This window comes from Podarcis cretensis, assembly GCF_951804945.1.
Source record: "Podarcis cretensis genome assembly, chromosome: 4".
In the NCBI taxonomy this organism is placed as follows: Eukaryota; Metazoa; Chordata; class Lepidosauria; order Squamata; family Lacertidae; genus Podarcis; species Podarcis cretensis.
In genome coordinates, this window is record NC_137173.1 from 34,660,422 (window position 1) to 34,687,828 (window position 27,407).

At 42.5% G+C, this 27,407-nt stretch overlaps 1 protein-coding gene across 6 annotated transcripts in view; it reads right to left on the reverse strand.

Moving 5' to 3' along the window:
• COL8A1 (collagen type VIII alpha 1 chain) overlaps positions 1–27,407 on the reverse strand; it is a 98,116-nt gene that overhangs the window by 54,999 nt on the left and 15,710 nt on the right. Inside the window, exons 1-3 of one of the 6 annotated variants that reach the window (XM_079973696.1) lie at positions 21,244–21,433; positions 20,287–20,375; positions 8,623–8,715 (exon numbers count right to left, since the gene is read on the reverse strand). The exons of 2 other annotated variants lie outside the window; for them this stretch is intronic. The gene's annotated coding sequence lies outside the window, so the exon portion shown is untranslated. Of the gene's footprint in view, positions 1–8,622; positions 8,716–20,286; positions 20,376–21,243; positions 21,434–27,407 lie in introns of those variants that run through there. 3 more of the 6 variants (XM_079973694.1, XM_079973695.1, XM_079973693.1) reach the window with 3 other exon arrangements.

The window sequence follows — 27,407 nt, forward strand, 5'->3', positions numbered from 1 at the left end:
ATGGCTGGTGTCATTCTGGTTACAGAAGCATCCACACTCAGATAATGAGTTTGCTATTAATATATTGAATATCTTCCCTTATATTATGATGTGGAAAGACCTACATCAGTGATGGGCAAACTTGGCCCTCCAGCTGATTAGAACTACAATTCCCATCATCCCTGACCACTTGTCCTGTTAGCTAGGGATGATGGGAGTTGTAGTCCCAAAACAGCTTGAGGGCCAAGTTTGGCCATCACTGACCTACACTATTCAGAAGGAATTAGGATGCTTGTTAATTAAAGTGTTTAAAGAAACACTACCCCTTCCTGTCTAACTTCTGTAGAATTCAGTAACTTCTTTTCTCTTTCTCCAAGTGGTGATTCATTTGAATTCCTTTTATTGCATCATTTTTATCATCAAGTCCAAACTAGAAACAGAATCTGTCTGAATCTTACTCATAATGCTCAAACCATTAAAAAAAAATAATCAGTGAGAGCACTAAATCTCTAAAATTGTATAATTAAATTGGCATAACTCTGGGCTGTGTGTTTATTGTTTTTAATAAACTGGATTTTTACACAAACGGTAGGTTGCAAAATCCACTTGCCAACATCTTTCTGCAATTGCCAGGTTTCCTGCGTCCTGGGCCCAAAGTGCTCGAGGGACAAATTCATTGCAAGGCTTCCCTTGGTGTTCAGACAATGGAGACGGGTTACTGTACACATTCCTAATAAGAAACAACACCCTATCACATCCAGAGAAGCAGTACACTTTGTATAACGTTTTTTAGCATTCAAAAACCAGCATCTCATACAGTATCTCCTGCAAGCCTTACAACAAACCCATAAGGTTGCATTCTAATCTTCACACTGAAGATGGGGGGCTGAGATTGAGCGGTTTCCCAAAGTGCATGGCAGCGGGGACATCTACGAACATAAGAAGCTGCCTTATATTGAGTAATCTTGGTCCATCTGCGTCAGTTTTGTCTACACTGACAGACAGCAGCAGTCCAGGATTCTAGACAGGGGACATACACAGGATTCTTGGCCCTCTGTATGGGGAAATGCCCAGGGAATTAACATGGGACTTTTTGCATGCAAACCATTTGCTCTTACCCTGAGAAGAGGGTTTCAATCGAGGAGATAGATGCACCCACCAGAGAAGGTGAGCGGATTTGACCACAAAAGATTCCAGAACTGTGTTCTGGCACATTCTGCCATAAAAAAGCACAGATAATGTTGATTTTTGAGAGGGCTTTACCATAATCAGATTGCAGAATGGTCCCTCATTCTAATTAGTGGGAAAGGAAGATGTGATGGCCTGATTGCTTCCAACACATGTATCTCAGTCAATACTAACACCAGGAACCACATGGCAGCATATTCTAGGGGATGCAGTGCACCTTAAGGGTGAGGAGGCTCGCATTAGACAAACCAACCAAATCTTTCTGTGCATTCCACAACCTTGCCAAGAGCAGCTGTTGCCGCAAAAAAACATTTCCTCCTGGCTATCATTTAACTAATGCTGTGTTCCAACTGCTCAAGCGTGTATTTCCCAGAACCAGCTCATCAGCTCATACCTTTCCCAGCACTGGTTAAAATGCTGATTTCAGCACATCACATCCATGATGGAATGGTCCATAGGCAGACTGGCCCTCATCTTGGCTTCGCTGATGTGGCCCAAAGAAAAGAAAAGCAATACATTTGGCACCAGCTTGGCAGCAGGTGTTGCTGGAATGAGGAGTACAAGATGCCATCCAACCGTCCTAGGGACTCCACACCAGATTTGTGTAGGGTTTACTCATTAGCCTTTTCTTCTTCCAATGGTGTTAGGCAAGGCAGCGGGTACAGACTTTTCATCAGGGTTTACTCCCAAAACCTTTCTCATGAATGAGTATAGCTGCCAGGCAGCAGAAGTTCAGGACCAGAGTTTTCCTTCTCTTAGATGGGCTACCGCCCCAAGTTGATGAGCCCCATCTGCCCCTCATATCCCTCCACAGCACGTGCAGAAAGTCTTCATGATTTTTGCAGAGCAGTTTCCACTAAAATAATGTATCTCCCTAATACAGTGGTACCTCAGGTTACAGACGCTTCAGGTTACAGACTCCACTAATCCAGAAATAGTACCTCAGGTTAAGAACTTTGCTTCAGGATGAGAACAGAAATCGTGCAGCGGCAGCGGGAGGCCCCATTAGCTAAAGTGGTACCTCAGGTTAAGAACAGTTTCAGGTTAAGAACGGACCTCCAGAACGAATTAAGTTCTTAACCTGAGGTACCACTGTACATATATTTTAATAGCCAATTTACCCTAGTATATGTATATTGTGAAAATTTGTAGACATGAGAATTTCAAAGGATTGCTCTTGTTTTGTAAAGTGCATATTAGGTAAAGGTAAAGGGAGCCCTGACCATTAGGTCCAGTCGGGGCCAAATCTGGGGTTGCAGCGCTCATCTCGCTTTATTGGCCGAGGGAGCCGGCGTACAGCTTCTGGGTCATGTGGCCAGCATGACTAAGCTGCTTCTGGCAAACCAGAGCAGCGCACGGAAACGCCGTTTACCTTCCCGCCGGAGCAGTACCTATTTATCTACTTGCACTTTGACGTGCTTTCGAACTGCTAGGTTGGCAGGAGCAGTGACCAAGCAACGGGAGCTCACCCCGTCGCGGGGATTCGAACCGCCGACCTTCTGATCGGCAAGTCCTAGGCTCTGCAGTTTAACCCACAGAAGAAGAGAAGAAGAGTTTGGATTTGATATCCCGCCTTTCACTCCCTTTAAGGAGTCTCAAAGCGGCTAGCATTCTCCTTTCCCTTCCTCCCCCACAACAAACACTCTGTGAGGTGAGTGGGGCTGAGAGACTTCAGAGAAGTGTGACTGGCCCAAGCAGCTGCATGTGGAGGAGCAGAGACGCGAACCCGGTTCCCCAGATTACGACTCCACCGCTCTTAACCACTACACCACACTGGCTACACCCACATCCCTGAACAGCTACACCCACATGCCTGAAGTGCGTATTAGGACAGTTTAAATTCAAACTGGATTGAATTTCCACCGTGATCCCTAAGGTTGAGTGTGAGATGACTGGTTGAAAGGGAGTGTTGTTCCATAACGGACACCACTAGAGGGGGAGCAGCAGAGATACACAAGATCAAATACCAGGGAAGGTCCCTGGCTGGATTAGGCTGTGGAACAGTCTTCCAAAGGAAGTGAGAGAATCTCTCCTCTCCCTGGGGACCCATAAAAATAAGCACTTGAAAACGTACTGCGAGGAACAATGCCGTTCTGGCAGGGAGGCAGGATGATCTAATGTGCCTTTTCCATCCTTAGAACTGCACAGGCCATGAACAATCTGACCCTACTAGCAGCTCCTCGTAGACAAGATTTCCAAGATAAAAACAGGAATTTGTCAAAACTATGTCTGAAAGCAGATTTCTGTGAGAACGCTTCGAGAGGATTATTATGACCTTTTTCTAAGGGTCCTGCTATGTGGGTGGGGAGGGCTTCCGCTGCTGTGTGCTGCCAAGGAACTGGGAGGGAAGAGAGCAGGAATGGGATGGGAAAACCATTGGTGGGGGGAGAGAATCCATCAGGCAAGGCCTCCTTCCACCTGCCTTGCCCCACTCTTCGGCCCTAGGAGTCCTCATAAGGGAGCTGGTCCTGGAGGAAGAACTGTGAGGGGAGAGACTTTGTCAGGCAAGGCCTCCTTCCACCTGCCTTGCCCCACCCTCTAGTCTCTGCTTCTCAATGTGTACTGTATTGTTTTATGTACTGTGGCTTGCCATTGTTTCATTTTAGTTTATTATTTATTGTAACTGCTGAGTGGATTTCTGTTTAACTTTTATATGTTGTTGTTATTATTATTATTATTTAATACTATTCTAATGATTGTTGAATGTTACTTTTTTGATATAGGTTACCTATATTAAAATTATGTTTTATTATCACATTTTTGTATTGCATTAGATTGTTATAAGATGTACATTTTTTGCATTAGATTGTTATAAGATGTACATTTTTTGTTTCTTCAGCTTGTAAACCGGCTTGAGTATTGTAAGATAGAAAGAGGGTATACAAATTAAAAATGATGATGATGATGATGATGTCATTCTGCTAAATTTAGGGCTAAATGTTGGGAGGCAGAGGGGAACAGACTCCAATGGAAAGTGGTTATGGACTTCGAAGATTGGGAGTTAAGACTGCTGATTAATGGATCTCTGAGAGCGGACATCGATCACGGATCCGCAACAGAGTGCTAGAAACCCCAATGGTGGAACATTATATACAGCAAAAACATACGGAGGATGATTTTGTCTTCTTCATTATCTGGAAACCAAAAGTAGATTTATATACCAGGAGAAACATTGATAGACTATTGTTACAACAGGAAGCACGATATATTCATTTGTTTGAAACGATGTCCCCCAAGGGCTTGAATGAACATCAAGACTACAATTATTTTCTTTAAAAAACCACTACAGATGACCTTGGACTTTATATCTCTTCTCTGTTTACACCTTTAAGAAGGGAGAGCCTATCCTCCTCCCCCACAGACACACATATAAGACAATGATCTCACTCCCTAATAGAAAACGCACAGAGAAACGCAAGAAAATTTGGATTCATTTATCTAAGGTGAGAAAACACTCATCTGATGTCCGTTTTTCACTAACAATTTGACTGGAAATAATAACTCTTGTAAATTCTCATTTCTAGACGCATGTTGGAAAAAGAAACACATAAAAATTGAATGATACAGACTTCCAACAGATTTATATTCCTTAAAAAACCGAGGTATGGAACCAAATATCATGATATGTGTTAATACACTTCAGAATGTATATACTTCATTATATTTATGATTTATGGTATTGGAGAACCTTGATCTATTTTGACATATTATTTGATATTACCAGCTGAAGAAGGCATTTACTCCGAAACAGGGCCCTGTCCTGGTCACCACTACTGAGTCGCACATCTAATTCATACTCCAGATACTTCTTTTTGGCCCTATTTGATTCTTTATTCTGACTTTATATAATATGGACTCTTTTTGACTGCCATTGAGACTTGTATAAAACAATTGTCGTGTACTGGTATTTTATGTACCTTTATACTATATCACTGCATATTTGAAACTACATTATTTCTGCACTTAAACGTTGGGTTTAAATTTACTATTATTTTAAAACTGTCGCACTTATACGTTGTGTTTAAATTTACTATTAGTTTAAAACTGTTATTCTTAGCAGAATATACACGTTTTTCTTTTCAACTTGTATTATTCCTTGTATTGAAACTTTTGGCCAGAGCTCTTGGTATATCCTTTTCAGTGTACTTTTAACAAGTACACACTAATTTAGCAGTAAGTCCCATTGAACTCCATAGAGCAGACTTCTGACTAAATATGCACAGTGTTGCTATAAGCTGTGTGACAGGTTGAGTAACACAACTAAGCTTAGATACATCACACGGCAATGGCAAGCTAACTTAAATTTCAACTGTTGAGTGGAAATTTATAACTAGAGTCTCACTGTCTGTTTTAAAGCCCGATTTCAAGAACACATCATCCTTATTTTTTCAGAGCAACTATCTCTTTTTAAGTAGACAAATGAGGGTCAAGTGTGGAGGTTCTGGATGTCTTTAAAAAAAAACATCTGGTCATGCAGTGCTTGCTCTTTGAAGATGGAAGGAAGAGGGAAAGTAGGGAAATTATTTATATGTGTGCACATGCTGTGTTATAAACCTCTGAGTAGTGAGATTGCCGAAATGATCTGTGGGCAGTTCCAAAAAGAATGGGAGTCTGCATATTTTCTGCTGATGCAATGACTCAGTGGTTTGGTAAGCTGTGACATGAAAGGTGTCTTGAGTTCCAATCTCATTTTAGGAAAGAAGTCCATGGCCTCGGTGACTCCCATTCAGCACTGTTGAAGCACAGTGGTTGAAGCACTGCACTCAAGGTGACTCCTCCTGAACAGACGAGGAGCACTATCAGAGGGAAATCAATCACCTGCCTGGGAGGAAAGTAGGCACAGGAAGTTCTGGCCTGTCTACTCAGTGAAAAGGTCAACTGTAGGAATTTTGAGACTCTGAAAGCAGTAGAGCTGGATCTTTGGTTCTGGCTGAAAGGGGGAAGGTAACTTTGTTCCAGGAACATCTCCAAATCCTCTCACTGTATGCTTCCATGCCAAACCAAGAACATGAACAATGAGACCAAAAATTTGATATTCTATACCAAGGGTGGATTTGAAAGCAGGAGCTGGAAGCTTCCAGCTACAAAAAAAAGCAGGCCTTTTCAATAAAAACTAATTATAGTAAGATTAGAACCCTTTTCGGACTTCTCGGCCTTATTCTATAGGCATAACATTTTTATTTGTGATTTCTTATTTAAAAAAAGGAAGGTAAATGCATGAGAAGTAAACCCTGAAAAGATGAAGAAAAATTAAACTCACAAATGGATTTGTTGACAGAAAAAAATGAGACTGATCTATTTGGTAAAGTTTAGTAGCTCCATTCTGACATTGTGTTCTCTAATCCTCCAAGCTATGGTTTGGAAAACCAAACAAATCCTATGCATGCATACTCCTTCCTCTCCTTGTGAACCTGGTTTAAAAGAACGCATCCTAGCTTGTCAAAGCACAGCTTTTCAGTATTGTCCAAATCGACAAATTGTCATTTGAGTAAACCCTCTGAACCAGGATTACAAACTACAGGTTTATTCTGGTACGCAACCTGTATTTGAGTGGATCACTCTAATCACAGTTTCCTGGTCTGAACCTCACAGGAAACTTTGGTTTGACAAACTAACAAACTAACAAGGGGACACAAGGGTTGGGAGTGTGTGTGCGCACGCATACTACAAATGGCCCAAATTCTGCAGCCCATACATTAAAGAGGGGGTATTTTTTTTTTTTGTGGGGTGGAGAAATTGGGGGTGGGGTATCTGTGGTAGGCTGTGCAGCCCACCTACCATTTCTCCTGGAACAATGCTGTTTGGGGCCATTCTGAGAGGTAAAAATCTGAAAGGTTTGCTGCTGCCACAGTCTTAAGGAAGCCCACCACTGCTAAGACTAACCATGTTCCCTGAAGTCGCTGCCTCCAGAACATGTTCAGCGGTCCAATTTCACTTCCCCACTATCACCACAAAAATCTTTTATTGATCTTTCATTTCAGTCCTAGCACACACAGTTCTCCAATCCAAAGTTGGGAGGACTAACATGTTATTATTATTTTTAAAATTAAGGAACACTTTAATTGAACATAATTTAAAAAAGGTGTATCATTATAAAAGTTAACTATTACAATTCCCTATATATTTATCTAATGTACAAGTATTATTATCCATATATAAGAAACCTACTATATTTTTTATGAATGCGTTCCAGATAACACTATATTTGTCCATGCAAAGTCTACATCTATAAGCAGTCCATTCATAATTTGCAACTGTAGTCATATCTTTAATCCACTGATTAAATGGACCTGTACATTCATCTTTCCAGTGCATCAGTATCAGTATTTTGGTCGCAAAAGGGGCATGAAATACCCATTTACGTTGTCCAGGTGTCACATTCCACTTATGTAGCTCAAAAGAATATTTTCCTATGAAAATTTAATATTTTTCTGCACAGTCATATTTATGTAATCCACCACTTTCTCCCAAAACTTAGTAAGTGTAGGGCATTGTAAAAACATGTGTTTTAAAGAAAGATGCTTCTGACTAAATCTCCAACAATTTTAATAGGAGTTCTCTCAGACCACACATTATCAATACGTTATTGCAAAGTAAGAAAGGTCGTAACTGAGTAGTAGGACATCTGTTTTGAATGCAGAAGGTCCTAGGATCCAATCTCTAGCACCTCCTGGTAGGGCTGCCTGAAACCATGGAGTACCACTGCCAGTCAGTGTAGACAATACTGAGTTAGATGGATCAATGTTCTGGCCTAATATAAGGCAGCTTCCCATGTTCCTGTTCCTGGGAACTACACACATGCCATCTTGCTTTCCATGAAGGAAGAAAGATGGGATATAAATAGAATATAATAAAATAAACACAGCCCTCTCGGTCTCTGTTATAAAGATCATTTGTCATGAGAAATGGAATAGTGACAGTAATTTTCTTATATCCAAAAAGCAAAGCCTACTTGGCATATAGTTTTCAATAGAAGTATAAAGAAACCCAAGTTCTTTGGAAAGCTTCAATTAATAATAGCAAATTGTTGTTGTCATTACTTATTTCTACTATGTCTTATTCAAGAAATAAGACTGTCTCATCACAATAATTTGATAGTTTAGTCTGCAGGACTTCTGCTCTCATCCTTAAAAGTAGGAACAAGGCAGTTTGCAAATGTCATGTCTCAATAGCTCTGTAAGTTGATTATATTAAGAGCTGGATATGAGCAAAGCCATTACATCACTTTTCAGGGCAGAGAAGAGGCAGGGGAAAGTCTGACTGAGTTGAATAAGGATAAGGAAGATCCAGATTCAAATACTTAACCAGCCATGAAGCTCCTCGGAGGACCGTGGAGCAGTCGCTGTCCCTCTCAGTCTAATCTACTTCACAGGTTGTTGTAAGAATAAAACGGGGGAAAGGGGGGGGCATGGTACCCGGAGATCTTTGGAGTAAGAATGAGGAGAATGAACTTACACAGATTCTCAAGAACCTTCCTAAAAACTCTCCCCTGAATCCTCAGCATATTAGCTCCATTCTTTTCATGTGGCTTGTTTTTGTTTCCAGTCCCTATGGTTTTAAAGGAAAACAAGAGGGTTGTGTATTTATTCTAAAGTCCCAGAAAACAAAATCAATCTTTTAGAATTTTCCAAGGCCATCTCATGATGTCCGAACTGCCAGTTTGTAACTCTGAATAACTGGAGACAGGAAACTTTTCTGGTGTGCTGATATCTCATTTTCATATACGTATGTGGCTTTTCTGTGATGGTTCATATGGAGAATCCTCATTTCTCCCCCCTGCGCACACACATGACAGCTAATATGTTCTGGCACCTATGGCACTTTTATAAAGATATGAGTACCAGCACCTCATTTTTTTTTTTAACCAACACACACACACACACACACACACACACACACACACACAGCCTTTCCAGCACCACTGATGAGAATGAAAAGAGATAGAATTTCTCTATCACAGCCTTCATTAAGGGAAAGGTTCTGATGATTTACAGGTGGCTGTGCAGGAGCCCCCCTCCCAATGTCTTGCTGTTCATCAAACTCCTCCAAGTCACCTGGTGTTAATTATAATGTTCTATAATGCTGGAGGACTAGCCAGCAGAGTCGCAGCACAAGTGCCGACTCTGTGGATACACTCTGTTTCTTTTGAAAAGAAACATCCCGTCTTCAGATTGTATATTCCTCCTGGATTAAATTTCTGTGAACCTTGTGCGGAGTTAAAGTGACTGAGGAAAGCGTGAGCCTGGCTTTGAATCAACTTCTTATTTTCAGGATAGAAACTACCTCCCTGCATAATACACAAAGGCTCCCAAGCTGCAGGCTGCAGTATTCAGACCAGTGGCCGAAAGAGAAAGAGCCAGGCATGTAACAATATGGGGTTGGGAAGTCAGGCCTGGTTCACCCAGTATATGTACTGCTACGCAGAGGCCCAATGGTACTTCATGTAGCACCTGTGCCAAGTTGACTAGGCCTGTCTTCCCATCAGCCACCACATAGTTGCAGTAGCTCAATATAAAAACACATATCACCACACTGGTGGCTACTGCTGTGGACTGCATGCTTTGCATGAAAATGGTCCCAGCTTCAGTTCTTAGCATCTCTAGGTAGGACCAAGGGGAAAACCTCATCTGAAACCACAGAGAGCCACTCACAGTCAGTGTACAGCCAGGAACAATTGTGGACTCATTTTGAGATTGTAATTGTTCCTTTGCAGCCATATGACGTCAAGCGCTCAGGACCACAATACCTCAATGTCCGCCTCTCTCCATATGAACCTACCCGGACCCTGAGATCATCTTCTAAGGCCTTTCTTCATGTGCCTCCTCCATGAGAGGTCTGGAGAGTAGCAACACGAGAATGGGCCTTCTCTGCAGTAGCTCCCCATTTGTGGAATGCTCTCCCTAGGAAGGTTCAGCTGGTGCCTTCATTATACACATTTGGGTGCCAGACAAAAATGTTCCTCTTTAACCAGGCCTTTGGCTGATTGACATCCAATGTTCCTTTAAAACATGTTGAGGAGGGGGAGATTACTGGGTTGTTCTCGTTTATGTTTTTATTATAGGTAGGCATAGTTTGCTGCTTATATTCAGCAATGGCAGCAAGAGCAAGGAGGAAGAGGAAAGCCAAAGGGCTCTGGCCAAACCCGACATTGCCATGTGGAGTCACTAGGCAGCTCCCTCCCTCTAAATTTCTCATGGTGTTCAGTGTTGGGTGGCCAAGTGGCCACCATTTAAATTCCTTAGTGTTGTTAACACAGTGTCACTCAAGGGCATTGTGGGAAATGTAAGTGGTGATCACCCAGTACCACTGGCTGGAAGAACACAAGCACTGCAACAAGAAGTGAGCCTATTAAGGCTATACACCAAAGCCCCTATGAAAGCCTGTAGCTGGCCCGGGCTCTGTGGGTTGGCCGTCAGACCCCTGTTGGGGTGTGGGCTTTGACACCTTGACATTAGCCTGGTTTCTGTGTTTATTTTAAATGTTGACCTGTATGTGATGCCACAGAAGAGATCTGCAGCAACTACAGTGGTGCCTCGCAAGACGAAATTAATTCGTTCCGCAAGTTTTTTCTTCTTGCGAGTTTTTCATCTTGCGAAGCACGGTTTCCCATAGGAATGCATTGAAAATCAATCAATGTGTTCCTATGGAGACCGTCCGGGGACAGAGGGGAAGCGCCGCGCGCCTTCCCCTCTGTCCCCGACCTGTTTTAAAGCAAGGGAAGGGGCAGCGGGGAGAAGCTTCGTTTTGCGAAGCAAGCCCATAGGGAAATGCGTCTTGCGAAGCGGCTAAGAAAACGAGTTTTTCGTCTTCCGAGGCGTTCGTCTTGCGGGGTACCACTGTAATGGAAAGAAGGCATACAATAGTGCCATGGAAGATGGGTTTTAGTTTTAGAAAACCATCCAACACATTTCAGTCCTGTTACTCTCCCTACAAAGTTCTTCCTCCCAACTCTTTTCAGGTATAATAGATTACCTTATTTAACGTGTGTGCTATCCCTAACCCCCTGGATTTATAATGAAAGCGGGGAGCCCACAGAGTAGGGATACTCAAGGAATTTGATTTGTGAATTGCAACATGAACTGACCTGGTTTACAGATCCCAGAAAAAATGGGCTGATCAAAACATGGCAGTCAATCAGATTTTGCATTTCTCCCAATTTTGTGATACAGGTCTTGGCTAAAAACAAACAAACATGCATTTAAAATGTCTGTTTTGCCTATTTTAGAATAAAATAAGTGGAGATGAATTATGCCATTAATGTACATTTTGTGATAAAATATGCATTAAAATACACATTTTTGTTCAATTAAAAAAAATCACAGAAAAGGAACAGAGGAGGCATGCCAATAATATGTCTGAAATTGACATGCACAGAAAATAGTGTGACTCAGCCATCCCTAGTCCAGACAGTCTCTTCAATGAAGTGCCGCTGCCATGGGGAAACCACATTCTCCCAGAACATGCTGTGTGGCTGCTGGGATGCTAGTTTAGAAGTTGCCCTGTTCTTACCCTGCTCCACACATCCTTTACATCCCCACTGGCTCATCTGCATGAGTTCTTACTGCATGTTACATGGGCACACTTGAATTTCCCCTCCTCAGGGCCATTATGCCTACAGCCAAGCACAGGTGCACCCAGCCATCAGTTCCCTCACTCTCTTCACTGAAGTTGCTTCCTTGAAGGATACAGTTGGTACCCACAGGGTTGCAGTGCAACTGCAGGGCACACCCCTTCCAGAATCGTTACTGACCCCTTCACCAGCTCCATTTCAGTCTAACTGAATGAAAATAGCAATTAATTCATGTTTTGAAAAATCCAGCTGTTTTGAGTGTCCCCTTGACTAATGGAAAAAATGAGCTTTGGCCATATTCCGTATAAGCACCTAAATACATGCATGTGTGTTTATTTTTTTTGCTTGCTCCTAAAACTGGAAGTCCTGGTTTTTTGGGCTTTTTTTAGATTGATACCACCTGTGTGGAGGCATACAAGGCATCTAATGTGTGTCAGAAGGTTCTAAACATTTCCAGTCCCACTTGATTAAAGGCTTAGCGTACTGTATTGGAACCCTTCATCTAATTTGCACCAATCTTCATTATGTGCCATTCAAGGCTTTGCTCTCCAGCTGATCCAGCACAATGAACTTTTTTTTAAGGGTTCCTTAGGTGCAAGATTACACTTTATTAAGAAATAAACGTTGAGAAAAGAATGTGGCTCTGAATATATTTCTATGGCTTCCACGCCTAACCGTCTCTTTACAATTGTAAAAATATGTTTTCAATTACTCTTAAAACCTTTGATTCAACCTAGTTTGAGAAAGTCAAGATGAACAGTGTGCTCCACCCCCCCTTTCTTCTTTTTACTGCCCACACAACATAGCATGCATTTGAGCTCAGGAAGAAAGAAAACCCTCCAATGTAACATTCAGATAGGAACACAGAATGTAACAAGACACATTCTGAATGGAAAGTACAGAAGAGCCAAGAGCTGACTTTGGACCAATTCATCTCCTCATGGTTGAAAGAATGGTATGTAAAGCAGACAGGAAAAAGTTTGAGAATTAAGGAAATTTTATTAAGCCCTGGAAGAGAATAAAAAAGGAGGGGGAAGCCTACGAGTCATGTTTGCTTAAAAACCGTTTTTCAGACCATCTCAGAGATTATGCCAAGTCTTCAACTGGCAAGTGATTCAGGATGAGCCAGCTTCCCCATTCCATTCTGTGACCGCTCAGAGGGTTTGCTCTGCCCTGCGTTCCACGCCTTGTGGGTTGTGCTTTTAATAAGGAATTCAAGCTGGAACTCGAGCATGCAGAGTTTTCATCAGCACTCAGTTCCTACCACTTGTTGACATCTCACCACAACCACCAGTCTGGCTGCAAATGCAGGTGTCCACCATCAATCAAAGACTGCAAAATGCAGTTCTGATGTGAATGACGTACAATTGCATCAACATTCTTTATTTTTACTGATGTGCCCATGTTCTCCAACGCAGTGCTAAAATGCCACATGCGACCATGAAAAGATCTGTTTGTGGATGTAGCCGAAATCACATCAAGGCTGCAGTTTGATCACTACACGCATGTGCATCCATATTGTATGTATGTGTTTGTATGCTTCAAGGGGAGTCAGAAATGAAGAACTGAAAGCTCAGCTATTACAGACTAGATACATCTAAGCTATTAATCAAGATAATTTAAGAAGGATATTAACAAGCTGGAATGTGTGCAGAGGCGGGCAACCAAGATGATGAAGGGTCAGGAAACTAAGCCTTATGAGGAATGGTTGAAGGAGCTGGGTATGTTTAGCCTGGAAAAGAGGAGACTGAGAGGAGGTATGATAACCATCTTCAAGTATCTAAAAGGCTGTCACAGGTAAGATGGAGAAAGCTTGTTTTTCCCCCTGCTGTGGAGGGTAGGACTTGAACCAGTGGTTTCAAGTTTCAAGAAAGGATATTCCGACTAACAACAAGAATAATTTTCTGACAGTAAGAGCTGTTTGACTGTAGAGTTGACTCTCTTGAGAGGTGGTAGACTCTCCTTCGTTGGAAGTTTTTAAGCATAGATTGGATGGCCACCTGTCATGGGATTTAGATGGGATTCCTGCATTGCAGGGGGATGGACTAGATGAGCCTTTGGGTCTCTTCCAACTCTATGATTCTGATTCTATCATCATTTATCTATGAGTCTGTGAAACTCTTAACAAAAAATGGCCATCTACTGTTCTTTAACAGATCTCCTGGGACAGGAAGTTCTGCAATTCTGAAGAAGCCAGCAAAAATGCCTCTGTGCACTAAGAAACTCTAATGCTTTGGTGGGGGCTCCTGAGGGCCACATTCCTTTGTAGGAAACATTCTTGGGGCCACATGCCAGAAGTGAGTGGGGCCAGAGCCAAAAGTGTGCGGAACAATGGATGTGCGAGCACAATTCCAGGTGTTGGTGCTGACCTTTAAAGCCCTAAACGGCTTTGGTCCTGTATACCTGAAGGAGTGTCTCCACCCCCATCATCCAGCCCGGACACTGAGGTCCAGCGCCGAGGGCCTTCTGGCGGTTCCCTCGCTGCAAGAGGTGAGGTTACAGGGAACCAGGCAGAGGGCTTTCTCGGTAGTGGTGCCTGCCCTGTGGAACGCCCTCCCAGCAGATGTCAAGGCAATAAGCAACTATTTTACTTCTAAAAGACAACTGAAGGTGGCCCTGTTTAGGGAAGTTTTTAATGTCTGATGCTGTATTGTTTTTAATATTTACTTGGAAGCCACCCAGAGTGGCTGGGGAAACCCAGCCAGATGGGTGGGGTATAAATAATAAATAATAAATTATTATTATTATTATATATAGTGGTACCTCAGGTTACAGACGCTCCAGGTTACAGACTCCGCTAACTCAGAAATAATACCTCAGGTTAAGAACTTTGCTTCAGGAGGAGAACAGAAATCAAGCGGCGGCGGCGCGAGTCCCCATTAGCTAAAGTGGTACCTCAGGTTAAGAACAGTTTCGGGTTAAGAACATACCTCCTGAATGAATTAAGTTCTTAACCTGAGGTAACACTGTATGTGGCTCTTACCTTTGCAGAATAGACCACACTCCGGTCACATGATAGTCTGAGGTTTCTACACACACACCTCTCCACCCCATCCAGCAAACCATGCAAGAAGCATTAGTACAGTTTAAGGACACATACCAGTTGGTCAAGATCACTTGAGCAGAAAGGTGTGGAGCAGGGCCAATGTGGAGTGTGGCCTGGGGAAAGTCCTAAGAGTCAGATAGAGAAATGAAGGGCCATGGTTGGGCCTTGAGCCTGAAGTTCCTCATTCCTGCTCTAATGTATTGGTCATATAAGAGCACAGTCCCAATGATTATTCAATCTGTATATATATATATATATATATATATATATATATATATATATATTAAAATTTTTAAACATAAATGCAGAAATAAAAAACAATGAAACATATATCATAACATATTTTCTTAGCTTCATTGGACTCCCTCACGTCTCCCGCTCCCACTTGCATCATTGTCAATTCTTACCCGCAATTTATCATCTTGTTTACATTCTTATATCCCATTCATTTAAAATATAATCTAATAATCCTCCCGAAGGTTTATGTTTTTTCCTCAATCTCACTTGTCATCCTAATTCCATCTAGTTTAGTGGTGCTCAATTATTTATGATCTAGCATCCTTCTTAACATTCAACCAAATTACAATGCTTTTTAAAATAAATCTTAAATTTCTTCCAGTCTTCTTCAACCTTCTCTTCTCCCAGGTCTCGGATTCTGCCGGTCATCTCGGCTAGTTCCATATAGTCTATCAGCTGCATCTGCCACTCTTCCAGTGTGGGTAGATCTTGGGTTTTCCAGTGCTTAGCGATAAGTATCCTTGCTGCTGTTGTTGCATACATAAAAAATGTTCGGTCCTTCCTTAACACCTTCTGGCCGACAATACCCAAAAGGAAGGCCTCTGGTTTCTTAGTGAAGGTATACTTAAATACCTTTTTCAGCTCATTATATATCTTTTCCCAGAAAGCCTTCACTCTAGGGCAAGTCCACCAGAGGTGAAAGAATGTTCCTTCATTTTCTTTACATTTCCAACATTTATTATCAGACAAATGGTATATTTTGGCAAGTTTAACTGGGGTCATGTACCATCTATATATCATTTTCATTACATTTTCCTTCAAAGCATTACATGCAGTGAAGTTCAACCCAATGGTCCACAACCTTTCCCAGTCCTCAAACATAATGTTGTGCCCAATGTCCTGTGCCCACTTTATCATAGCCGATTTAACCATTTCATCTTGTGTATTCCATTTTAACAGCAAGTTATACATTCTTGAAAGTACCTTAGTCTTAGGCTCTAACAGTTCTGTTTCCAACTTCGATTTCTCCACCTGGAACCCTACCACTGATTATTCAATCTGGATAATGTTCAGACAAATGTGAATCCTGGGTATAGGAAAGTTTTTATCCTCCTGCCAACATTCCCTTTTAGCAGAACATTATTCAGATATTTGGGATATGTTGGTGGCAGGATCCTTGGGTAAAGTCTTGATATTAGAATTGTGGAGTTGGATGGGACCCCAAGAGTCATCTAGTCCAACCCCCTGCAATGCAGTAATAAAATTAATATGAAGGCAGCACAGGAAAACAGAATGTGCTCTTTTGGGTTATGAATACTTGCTTTATGGTGGTTGTGACTATTACATTGACATTTTAAATGTTATTTATTTCATAAAATTTATGTACAAACCCCTCAAATCTCCACAGTTCAATATTCCCTGGACACCTTTCTTTCTTTCTATATCCTGCAACTTCTGTCAAAGGATGCCAGATTCTTTCATTTGTCCTACCTATACCACAGAGGCAATAAGTGAAAAAGTGGTGAATAAGTATTCCCTCTATTCTGGGGACTTAGAAGTCTATGAGGAGATTAACAATCCTTAACAGAGTTCCCAGCAGCTTCCTCAAACTAGTTCCCAGTATTCTTTGGGGGAAGTCAAAATGGACAAGCCAGTATAAAATCAATGCAAGTTCATAAAACAGATATGCCTATTTAGGCACTGTAAGCTGTCCGGAATGGCTGGGGAAACCCAGTCATATGGGTAGGGTGTAAACATTGTTGTTGTTGTTGTTGTTGTTGTTGTTGTTGTTGTTGTTGTCGTCTACCTGTTGCATTTCTGCAGCAGTTATGTGCTTGTTATAATGAACCAAAACTCTGAGAAACTATTCTACAATATGAATGAGTGTTGGAGAAGAATGAAAGTAGTAGTATTTCATCTGCTTAATCCAAAGTTAGTGTGTGCGGCTTATCAGACACCAGACTGGATTGCAACTAATACTCTAGTTGGGTCCCCCTCCCCCACCCGCAGTAAGCGAAAAGCAGTTGACAGATCCAAAATGCACACTCTTCTCCCATGAAAACATTTTTTCCATTCTTGCTTTTCCAAAAAAATGGAAAGTTCCAAGCTTAACTACTTCTTGTTATGAAAGAATGAATTTTCTACAAGAGGCTTGGACAAAGACATGAGCCTATGTAATTGCCCTGTGGCTGGGTGGATCGGGAAGAAGCAGGGAGGGGCGGGTGGAGATTTTACTTGTCAAGAAGCAACGGGAAGCAAATACATTTGTCTGGATTAAGAAAGATCCAACATTACGTTTTCAAATCTGGGCTGCTGGTGTTTATCATTTGCTTATACTGTATACCTCAAACGGACAAGTCAAATCTAACGAGGGAAAGAAGCAAAATAATGCTGTGGTTTGATCCAAAGTAGCCCTTCCCTTTCCTAAAGCCGTTCTTCACAGAAGTTCACAAGTTCCGGTGCTTTTGCAAACTGAAGTGCAAGATGTGGGTGGGTAGGTGGCAAAAGCAACATTCCCTTGTTCCTTTTTCTCCCTGTAGCCCATAGCTGTCAACCTTCCCCTTTTTTGCAGGAAATTCCCTTATTTCCTGCTGCTTCCCGCTGCTATCCCGGATTGTTAGATATCCCGTAGGCTGTCCCTGGGACAGGTGAGGCTTGCTGTTGTTGTTTAGTCGTTTAGTCGTGTCCGACTCTTTGTGACCCCATGGACCAGAGCACTCCTGTCTTCCACTGCCTCCCGCAGTTTGGTCAGACTCATGTTTGTAGCTTTGAGAATACTGTCCAACCATCTCGTCCTCTGTCGTCCCTTTCTCCTTGTGCCCTCCATCTTTCCCAACATCAGGGTCTTCTCCAGAGAGTCTTCTCTTCTCATGAGGTGGGCAAAATATTGGAGCCTCAACTTCACGATCTGTCCTTCCAGTGAGCAAGGTGAGGCTGCTGATCCCTTATTTTCGAGGCTGCTGATCCCTTATTTTCAAATCTGAAAGTTGACAGCTATGCTGTAGCCCCCTGCACTGCCTACGGGGCTGGTCTACCCAGGAGGTGGGTCATACAAGAAGTGGGACAGTGGCAGGAGTGCAAGAGGCTTTGCCCGCCCCACTGCTTCTGCCACTGCATGGCAGACATGTTGGGTTTCCTGGGCACACAAGTTGATGTGGGAAGTGTTCCCAAGGCAGAATATCTCCTCCTTCTTTATTCTTCTCCTAAAAAGCTAAGAGCATCCTGTTCAGGCAGGCCTTTGGCGACGAAGGCAGAGGCAGTGCTGATCACTGAGCTGCTATCAGGGTGCACTGTATTTTAACTGCTCGTTCTAAATGTGTTCTGGTGCATTTTGATGATTGCTTTTGAACAGTTTGCTTTTATTGCTTTGTATTTTATAATGTTGTTTTTAAAAGGTTTATTGTATTTGTATATTGTAAACAAATTAGAGACACAGACAGACAGACAGACAGACAGACAGTTAATTCTACTGATGTTTGGTTGTTTTTAAATTATTTTTCCTACGTTTTCTAGAATTCTTGTTTTAATTTGTAAGCCACTTTGAGTCCCGTCAAAGAAAAAGGCAGGATATAAAGATAATAAGAATAATAAATAATCCTTGAAACACAACTTGAGAGAAAGGTGGGATATAAATACTAACATCAGTGTTTAAAAGCTTCTGGTCTAGAGTGAAATTCCTTCAGCTGCCTCTTTTTTCCAGGAGTTTTAAAATGAAAGGCAGTGACAGTGACCCAGGGACATAGGAATGCAGGGAAGTGCCTGGGTTAGACCAAGGGTCCAGCTGGTCAGTATTATCAATACTAACTGGTAGCCAGCTTTCCAGCAATTCAGACAGAAAACTTTCTCATGCCTACCTGGAGTTGCTGGGGAATGAATCTGGGAGCTTCTACATACAAAGCACTTGTTGTCTCACTGCGTTACAGCCCTTCCCCTTGATGCTTGTTGCTCATTAAAGCAGCTCCATCGCCTTCATGTTAATGCTTCCCATGTTTTGTAAATATGTGACAAGGAAGTGTACAAACTCCCTCCAGTTTCTAGATACCGTGCAAAATTGTCCTGGCGCAGGCACCCGTCTTTCTTATTTGATTTTATTATTCATCACAATATCACGGAACAAGTTTAGCTGTCCAAAGCTGCGATGAGACAAGGCACAGCTGAACTGTGGGCTTGTACAAAGTCTCGGCTCAGTCTCCACCCACCAATTAGCCAGTGAGCTCCCCTGTTAGCATTGCTGATTTGTAAACACACGAATTACTCAGCTGTGATTACATCACAATTTAAATGATTTATGCACCAGTAAAATGAACAGCAACTAGGTCATCATGGCACATCAAGTCTGGATGCTGAGAAGAGAAATGAGAGGGTTCCCACGAGGCAAGACACAGTGATAATGGCAAAAGCCTTTATTAAACTAACAGAACTAGACAACAGGGGCAAAGCAACTGCTAATATACATTTCTGAAGGCCTGGGCCACTCCCACTCACAATGTGATTGGCTGTCTAAACTTCAAAGCTGCAAATCATGACTCAGAGTTTAAGGGCTAATGGCAGAGGCCCCAATCCTGAAATGATCTGTGATTGGATATCATGTATCAAATCAGAACACAGGGGCTCAGAATCCTTAGTCCAGACTCAAGCTCAGGCAAACACAGACCACTGAATACATAAGACTCTCCATCTTGCAGGCATAATCCACTGGATGGACTCCCAGAACAGCTTCAGTAGAAGCACAATCTGTCCAGATCATCTTCTGAGGCCCTACTTTGTGTCTTTGCAAGATGTGTCTCCTCCACAAAAGATCTAGAGGATGGCAACACAAGAACAGGCTTTTTCTGCAGTGTCTGTGGAATGCTCTCCCCAGGGAAGTTCGCCTGGCTCCTTCATTATACAACTTTAGGCTCCAGGCAAAAATGTTCCTTTTTAACCAGACCTTTGGTTGATTTGATTGACATCCTATGCCCTTTTAAAATGTCTTGGGGGAGGGTTATTGGGTTGTTGTTTTTATTTTGATTATGTATTTTGTGGTTTTATATTCTGATTTTTTTCTGTGAACCACCCTGAGACCTGCGGATATAGGGCGGTATATAAATAAAAATAAATAATAAAAAAGAGGCTAGTATAGAAAATAACACTTTGAACACCATGGACAGAAAACTATTTCAAAAGGGAGCCCAGGCAAAAACTTGAGACCAACCCATCATCTGCATGTTGGTCAGAACAAGAATTAGAACTAGCGATAGAGGAGCAATTGTAAAAGCAAACTTACAAAATTAGCACTTTCCAAGACAACATGCAAACTGAAACACAGCTGCCCTTCGAAATTGGCACTTCTCCAAATTTTGCAATGCTGTTCTCCTACAAGCAATATGTACAAAAAGTGCCTATATTAAACTGCATTAAAATGCATATATTAGTGGAAATAACATACAAAAAGGCATTCTATATGGGGATTGCTTTGTAAAAAAATGTAGGAGAAATGGCATAGAAAAATGTGCTGACTAGGAGAAATTTGTGCTAAAATGCTGGCAATTTTTCATGAGATTTTTTTTATTTCATTTAAAAAGCTGCAAATTGTGAATTTAAGATTGGAAAAGAGAGAACCCAAACTAGCATATTCATCCACCCCTAATTAGAAACTGGAGTTTGAAAGGGGCACATCAGTTGTTATGGACTGGTTGGATGCAAAGGAGTGGTAAGAGGCACCAGCTAGGGGAGCCCCAAGGGAAGAAGGCTCAGAGCCAGGGGATTGGTGGTGGGACCACAATGAGTGGCAGAGGGAGAGGAGGGAACAGGCTGGGAGAAGGTGGTGTCGGAAGCTGATGAGGCAACAGGGTTTAGTGAGCAGGAAAAGGCTGTTGCAGAGAGCAGTCCAGAATCAGAGGCAGAAGCAGAGGCTGAAGACGAGAGAGGCCAAGAGGCTAATGAAGCCAGGGGTCTCTCCCTCCTGCAGCAACCAGTTCTCTCCCTGCACCCAGTCTCCCATTAGAAGGTGGAGCAAAGAGAGAAAAGGTGAAGGAGTCTCAGGTTGCTGGGGAAGGACCTGGTGAGGGAGGAGGCTTAGGTAACTATGGGGAGGAGAGGACCTTCAGTCCTCACAACTGCTTCATTGGGGCAAGATCTACTGGGAATAGTTGCTGTGCTCACTAGGCCTAGCCTCCTGAGCTATTTGTTCCTTTGAATAAAAAGAGTTAGCTTCATTGACACTGTGTGAGATATTACTGACCTGCTCCTGGCACCCATCTCAGGCATCAGTACTTTAAGAGCACAATAGCCCTGCTGAATTACCAATGGTTCATCTTCTTTAACATCCTGTTTCCCAGTCGGATGCTTCCATGAAGGCCACAGGTAGGCCATGAAGGCAACAGCCCTTCCCCTTCACTGTGATTGAAAGTCAGAGGCATATTGCCTCCAAGCCAGGTGGCTCTGTAGCTAATAGGTCTTATCAATGGCAACCTTCCCTTGAAAAGCCATCTAAGCCAGTGCCCATTGCCACATCTTGCGGTGTTGAATTCCAGAAGTTAATAATGTGTGAAATGGAATTCAATTGGAACATAGCTAGAATGCCTGCCCTGATTCTACCACCAATCAGCTTCATTGTTTCCCCTTTGTTTGGCCCCAAGAGTGCCATTCCAATCCATATGAAGCTTTCTTTTTCAATCCATCACAAGGCAATGGAGCATGCTTCATGCAGAAGCAGAAGGATTAAGTAGGCTGTAATATGCATAAATATTCTAATAAAAATCTTAGATTTACTGCTTGCAGAATTTATTGTGGAATTTGAGGATCTTAAGATGCTCAGATTCAAGGAGCCATGTCAAAACAGATTAGCATTAGAATATAGCCCTTTTGAGCAGTGCAGTCTGAATGCACGCAGGAGTAAGTAGGAATGGGCAAGGGAAGTCCTGCCAACTCAGTAATGGCCAGCAAGCAATCTGCATTGTTCTGAAATGGGATGCCATACCCAACACATAGAGCTTCCAAAGTGGAAAAGAGAACCCTGGTTAACCAAGCTTACCATCCCTGTGTTGGAAACCCTATGTGTGTAACACCAATTATGCAATGGCTAGGAAAAGCAGCACCAGTAGATTCTCCCCATGCATTTTCACTTGCCTCTGTAATTCAAACAGAATGCCTGCAGAGCGATTATGCACTGCAAAAATCCAGATAGAAATGCATGGATATCACCTCATCTCGTTCTAGGAGTATAGCATACTAGCAGCTTCATAGCCGTCATGGCTTGGAATTCTACAAAACAACAGCAAAATCAGTGCAATTCTTAAAGTTTCAGTCCACCATCGTGATTCAAAATGGAGTCCAGTGGTGGCCAAACACAGACGGAAACCTATTCCTTGATCCCAGGAATCATCATGCAAAATTTGATGATGACATCTTTAAGATGTGTCCAACTGGATAGTAAACATACAAGCAACTTTCCAAAGTATTAACTCCATAATTTTTCCAGAAATTACACAAGAGCGCTTCCCAAGTTGAGGGTGTATGGGCTATTTTGCTACTACATCTTTAATTCCATTCTTCTTCGAAGAAGCTGAGGGCACTCCACCCAGTTCTCCGCCTTTCCATTTTATTCTCACAATAAGCCTGTGACTGACCTGAACAGGGATTTAAACCCAAGTCTCCTCGAAAGAAAGAGCTCAGTACTATACTAAGGCTCTGCCACACACTGGCCAACATACATTTTCCAGGTTAGGTGGGGGAACTTTGCAGGTTGCTATTCTTATTGCTGCTGTTGTTTGCAAAAACCGCTTCCCCCTCTACTGTTGCTCCAGAGCCCCCAACTCCTCCCCACCGCCAGCTGCTCCTTTCCCAGAGTGATCCTTGCCAAAGCAGGAGTACGTAATAAAACATAATGAGATCATAGTTCTGCAGCTAATCAGATTTGGCTATGTGTCCATGTCACATGCCAATTCGGACTGAAGGTAAGGAGCAATTCAGACTGAAGGCCAGTGTCCTCAAGGTGAATGGGGGGGGGGGTCAGGGCAGGAGCCAACCAACCACATTTTTGCAAGGGATGAAAAAGTTTGCAAAACATGTCCTAGGATTTAGGCCATTCCTGCCGACCATTTCCTTGTGGTGGAAACATACGCTTCAGTTTACACACTCCGCTAACCCAGAAATAGTGCTTCAGGTTAAGAACTTTGCTTCAGGATAAGAACAGAAATCGGGCTCCAGCGGCGCGGCGGCAGCAGGAGGCCCCATTAGCTAAAATGGTGCTTCAGGTTAAGAACAGTTTCAGGTTAAGAACGAACCTCCGGAACGAATTAAGTACTTAACCTGAGGTACCACTGTACAGTAAATGGACAAAAGTACGTAGATTCACAAAATGTTTAGAAGTATGCATACCTCTGCACCCCCCATGAAAAAAGCACTGTTTGTATGGATATAATTTGCCAGGAGACTGGCTACAAAAAGGAACAGGTAGAGCTAAGAACAACTTAACACTCTTTGCCAATGTGTCTGGCTTACCTACAGGCATCTGGCCTTTTTCTTGGCTGACTCAGATATCTGCATTTCTTTGGCACTTTGCATTTTGCCCATGCCTAGCCTTTCCACTTATTTTTAAGGAACAAGTATAGACTTGCGGTTAAGGCACCAGGATAGGAATTAACTGATCTGGTTTGTGTTTCTGGAGCTGGTACAGTTTTCCAGTGTTTTTCGCCAAGTGGCTGAAGCTGGAATTCTCCAAAGAGCTCAGCTTCACACACACAGGGGCAAATTTCCTGAAACATTCATCAGGCATCATCAAGCGAAGCGACTGTACCATCATATCTGGAGCACAGATTTTGGGTGCACATCTCAACATCTCTCTGCATCCATTTCTGAACAAAGAAACTAACGTGATGCAACGGTCTTCATCTTATCAGGGAGAACATAATCCAGTCATCCTCGTCAGTTTTCAAAAAAATCTACCACATCCCCTTCCCGCCCATGTATAACTGTTTCATAAGTAGCTTGACCAATGAATCAAGTTGTTTGCCTCAGCTGCAAATCACAGGAAAGTGACTAACTGCAAATACTGTGGCTTCATTTAAAACCCCAATATTAATTTAAAATTCTTCTTGGCCAGAGGTGGCCAGCCTTTTGGGGCCTCTAGGCACAATGGCAAACTAAAGAAACTGGTGTCAGTGCCACACAAACACCGTAACCAAACAGACCCCACAACCAAGTCTATTGGCTACAAGATAACGCTTCTTTCAAGTTGAATTTTGGTGAGGGGAAGGGTACTGAGTACTAAAGGTCCATGTACACACCATTCCTTTAAAGCATATTCAAAACATGTTCGTTCCCTTAAAGAACACCGGCCACGGTAGTTTGCTTCTCACAGAGTTACAATGTCCAGCAGCTTTTAACAAACTACAATGCCCAGAATTCTTTTAGGAGAGAAAGGTGCTTTGAATGTGCATTAAAGGTATAGTGCGTCTACAATGTCAGTAAACAAAAATCTGACTACATTATGATAGTGTATAATTAAATGTCTTTAATACAGTGGTACCTGTGGTTATGTACTTAATTCATTCCGGAGGTCCGTTCTTAACCTGAAACTGTTCTTAACCTGAAGTACCACTTTAGCTAATGGGGCCTCCTGCTGCCGCTGCGCCGCCAGGGCACGATTTCTGTTCTCATCCTGAAGCAAAGTTCTTAACCCGAGGTACTATTTCTGGGTTAGCGGAGTCTGTAACCTGAAGCGTATGTAACCTGAAGCGTATGTAACCCGAGGTACCACTGTAAAACACATTTTGGTTATTAAAAATGCATTTTACAACATTTAATAACTTTTTAAAATAAATGTTCTGCAGTGTTAATACACATCTGTAACCCTAGCCAAACTGCTGAAATCACCTCACAAACAGCAGACAGGTAGCTGTAATAACCTGTTGCAGCAAGAAACAGAATTCTGTGGCCCCCTAATGACTAACAAATATATTGTGGTATGAGCTTTCATGAGCAAAAGCCCACTCCATCAGACACATGACAAACAACATGGGTGGAGGCAGGAGCATTGTGGGAACACCACAGAATGGCTACAACCACACTGCTGCTTATAAGATAGGAAGCAGGAGCAAGATTCTGACAGTGAGGATAATAGTTGCTTTCTGTTAATGGTTGCCCATGGTTTGGTCTTGAGAAAAGGCATGGAAAGAAGTTGGCATATTCATCCCATGCTCTAATAAAACTAGTGATTTGATGCTGATGTTGATGCTGATGAACAGAAAGCAGCTAGCCACTAATACCATTATTACTATTAATTATTTTTGTGTATTACCTGCCCTTCATCCTAGGGTCCCAACAATTTAAAACATTAAAAACAATTTAAAAACCTACAATTACAAAAGAAGTAATCAAAAGTAACGAAAGGTCATACAATTATTTAGATTTAGAGTTCCAGTCTTTCTGCATTAGAAATCTCCAAGGCCGTTTACTAAAAAGAGACTGTGTGATGGGATGTGTTTTAGCTGTGCTTGCGGGTGGATCTAACAGTTACATTAGCATTATTTCGGTCTATTCCTCAGCTAGTTCTTCAACTGCTATTAAATTACAAGCAAAACTTGTGTATACACCCTTGCACGCCAAGAAAGCTTTCTAAAACTTTGTGTGGTTTTCTTTCCCACCCTGTTGGCTGGGTTTTGTTTTGCTCTCTTCCATCATCACCAACTGTCCTTTTAAATGGTTTATTAAGTCCCCCAGATAAATGTCCAACTGCCTATCCCTTCTATAATGAACAGCAACTTTTCCAGACATATATTAAAAGCAAGAAACAAATATGAAACAAATGGAAAATTGGTTTTGAACAATACCTACCAGGTAGAATGGGGAAACACCACAGATATGATGGCAATGGAGAACAGAAGAGAGGTTAACCTTGCTTTATGCAGCTGCCAGATCAATGACTAAGTTTAGGATTAATGAGCCATTTGTCCCCTATTCCCTTTACACCATGCTACTTTTTGCAGGAACATATAAGCCCTCTTCAAAACAGATGTGACATAAATCACACACACTCACTTTCCACACATTGCAGATAACACATCACAGGGCTGGAGGGATAGTTAAACGCTGCAGAAGACAGAATCACAACTCAAAACGATATTGACAGGCCAGACCCATGCCGAAAACAACAATTCAACAGAAATCAATGTTAAGTCCTGCATTTAGGCACAAAAAACCCCAAAGGAACAAGTGTAGTCTGGGGAAGACCTGACTTGGCAGCAGTAAACATGAAAAGGTTCCATGTGTCCTAGTGAGCATGAGTCAGCAGTGTGATATAGCAGCTAAGAAAGCAAATGCAATCTTAGGAAGAGCTAAGAGAAACATAGTGTCCAGATAACAAGTAGTTTTGTTGCTTTCTGCTGCACTGGTCATATCACACTGGTGTGCTGTGTCTGGTTCTGAGCACCATATTTCAAAGAGAATGACAAACTAGAGCATAACCAGAGGAGGACAACCAGGATGGCTTGGGGTCTGGAAGGTGAGTCGTATGAGGAATGGTTGAAAGACAATGCAGGTCACTCATGGTCAAAACCAAATCCAGCTTAACACACTGATCTGCAATCATTTATAAGCATAAAGGTAAAGGGACCCCTGACCATTAGGTCCAGTCGTGGCTGACTCTGGGGTTGTGGCGCTCATCTCGCTTTATTGGCCAAGGGAGCCAGCATACAGCTTCCAGGTCATGTGGCCAGCATGACTAAGCCGCTTCTGGCAAACCAGAGCAGTGCACGGAAACGCCGTTTACCTTCCCGCTGGAGTGGTACCTATTTATCTACTTGCGCTTTGATGTGTTTTCGAACTGCTAGGTTGGCAGGAGCAGGGACCGAGCAATGGGAGCTCACCCCATCGTGGGGATTCGAACCACCAGCCTTCTGATCAGCAAGTCCTAGGCTCTGTGGTTTAACCCACAGCGCCACCTGCATCCCTATTTATAAGTATAGTTCAGACTTAATGCTGAAGCATGGTTTGCGGTCTAAACCATGGTTTTAGCATTGAGTCTGCATGAGCCTTAGGCTCATACCATCAACCCATCTCCTACCAGCTTTTCTCCTTGTGGTGTCCAAATGCAGGGAACTGTGGCCTGTTCTAACTGTGATTAGTTGTGTCAATTGATATCATAACCTTATGCAAGTTAAACCATCCCACTGAGGTCTACCAAGTCTTTTACCTACATAGATGAGCTTACAACTTTAGCATTCAGCTCCAAAAATATTTGCCATGGGAGAAGAGCCATATTATGGCTCTGCACATTCAGCGGTGACCTCTCCTAGAGGCTGAGCTCTTTGGGGCCCCTCCAAATTTTTTGAGGAGAGGCTGGGTGCCTCGATGTCTCAAGAAATCAGGGGGCAGAGGACACCAAGCATGGAGCCAAGCATGGTG